The sequence below is a fragment of the Argopecten irradians genome, chromosome 12 (genome assembly GCF_041381155.1).
Source record: "Argopecten irradians isolate NY chromosome 12, Ai_NY, whole genome shotgun sequence".
Lineage (NCBI taxonomy): Eukaryota > Metazoa > Mollusca > Bivalvia > Pectinida > Pectinidae > Argopecten > Argopecten irradians.
This window is the reverse complement of record NC_091145.1, coordinates 3,703,363-3,705,651: the sequence shown is the minus strand read 5'-3', so window position 1 is coordinate 3,705,651 and position 2,289 is coordinate 3,703,363. Positions and strand designations below refer to the sequence as shown.

Here is a 2,289-nt window from a genome sequence, read left to right as displayed (position 1 = left end):
TACAGACACACACATCATATAACAACTTGTAAACACTTTTCACTTGTCTTCCACTGTAAAAATACTGAGATGCAGTCACTTCAGACTTAAATTGCGTAATCCGGTAAACTAATGTTACAACTATGCGTAAGACAATATCAAACACGCGAGTTTTTTCTATAAAATATATTGCTCGATTCAAAGTCCAAGAGGTACTGGACTGGAATGAATTGGAATCTATATGCTCACACACGTGTTATGGTTAGTAGAGCTTCGCTCTACGCGGCCTTCGACCGCGCAGAGAGCTGCGCTCTTATAAATATCTTTTTTATTAAAAGAGACAAATAGTTTTTTTAATTTCTATTTTCATGCAAATATTCACATCACTTATTTACACCTAAGAATTTTTCTGAAATCTTCAAGCAAGAATGCATGCATGATTGGATTTGTCAAAATAGAGGAAACAGCTAAGGATGTTACAAAACCATTCCGACCGTTTGTGAGAAAGGGAAAACTATCATCACAAGTCCGACAACGGACTGCGGAGTCATCGTCACAATAAAGACTATAAAAACGACTGACACAATTCGGAAAGCTTGCAGTTCTGGTAGTGGAGGAGATGATCGTGATTTTATCTGCCTCCCAAAACCCATCGACCTTGAAGATGATTATGTTTTTTTGAACTTGTTGGAAATGTTTCGATTCTTCTTGTGTCGTGCTCCACGGATTGGTTTCCGATTCCATCCATATCAGTAGTCATTTCTCGTTCGCCTCTCCACGCGTTACGTATCGTATACTTTGGCTGAAATCCGGTTCACCAGCTTGGGCTGTACATATAGGTTCCGATAACGCCCTGTCCGAACCACATTCGCCTTTCACTATATCATCAGGTACGTTTGTATTATTTTCATTTGAATACCACTTTTGCGTCTTTGGTTTAACAGAAATGTCAGCTTTTGTACCGATGTTAGTTTGACCTGTAGATGAACAAGACAGAGATGCATTTCCGTGGTGCATTTTTGCGACTCTGAACTTGTTAATCTGTTGGGAATGTCCTCCTCTCAACCGATCTGTTCTTCGTAGAGAGCGATGAAAATTCTTGGCAGTTAGGGCGTATGTACTGTAATGACCGTGCAAATCCATGTTAGGAAAGTAATAGACCGCGCATGAGCTAAAGCATACGATTTATTTTTTGGAAAAGAGTAACGACTTTACATCGCAATACATTTGCAGATCTTGCTGTGAATAAATACGATATTCCAAGAATCAGAGAGCATATTCCCGTGTCTATAGCTGCAAGAGCTTGACGCTTGCAGACAGAGAAAGTCTCCATTTGAATTGGTCTCGTACAGAAATATTGTTCTGTACAGATGAACAAGGTATGTACGAGAGAGAGTACCAGGCCTAATTGTTGTAATAAATATGACAAACCGCATATCCAAGCCTGTCTCAATGCTGCTAAATGAATACACGAAACTAAAAACAGCCCGAGACTCTGTAAAAGGTCACTCATGCTTAACAGAAGAATGGACACAACGAATGGCTTCTTTCTTAATGTTTTACTTTTTGTGGTAAGAAGCAATATTACAGAATGTTGGACGATGGCAAATACTGCAACTACGCACAAAGTCCATAGCAGAAAAATGTGTGTGGTGGACAATGCCAAAAGTTTGCGCTCTCGTGTGTTATTGTTTAGTGTATTGTTCATTGTCAGGAAGGAATCTGTGGAGAAAAAATGTTGATAACTTACTGAAATGTAAACATCAAAATACAATTATCTTCATGAAATGCTATATAAACGCAAATATGTACACTAGGGTGAGTACTTCTGTCGTTTAAAAATAACTAAAGCAATATCAGATTTGAATATTTAAATATTTCCCCCGATTGAAAAGTATTGAATATGTAAACAATCGTACATTAATTAAAGGATTGACATATTTTGACATAAATTATTGTGTCCTATACACTGGACAATTTAAAAAAAAATGGTATAAATAATTGTTAAAATAATTCATCACATTTTGTCAAACGACGAAAATGCCACAAAAATAGATGTTTAACGATGATTTGATTTGAAATTTATCATATTTATAACTACTTTTATGCCATCGTAAGAGAAAATTATGCTTTGGGCTAGCAGGATCTACATCCGCAGTTCCCAAACCTGCGAACAATTCATTTATGACTTTATCGAGATGGCAGTAAATGAAGTAACCGTATTAAAATGCATTTGAGGGCTCATTCATTTAATATATATTGAGATTTGAACTCAGTAGAAGAAACAAGAGGCCCACAGGGCCTGTATCG

The 2,289-nt window shown here is 37.0% G+C and overlaps 1 pseudogene; it reads right to left on the bottom strand.

Moving 5' to 3' along the window:
- Positions 1–735: 735 nt before the first annotated feature.
- On the bottom strand, positions 736–1,687 carry LOC138336561 (uncharacterized; annotated as a pseudogene).
- Between the last annotated feature and the right edge of the window lie 602 nt (positions 1,688–2,289).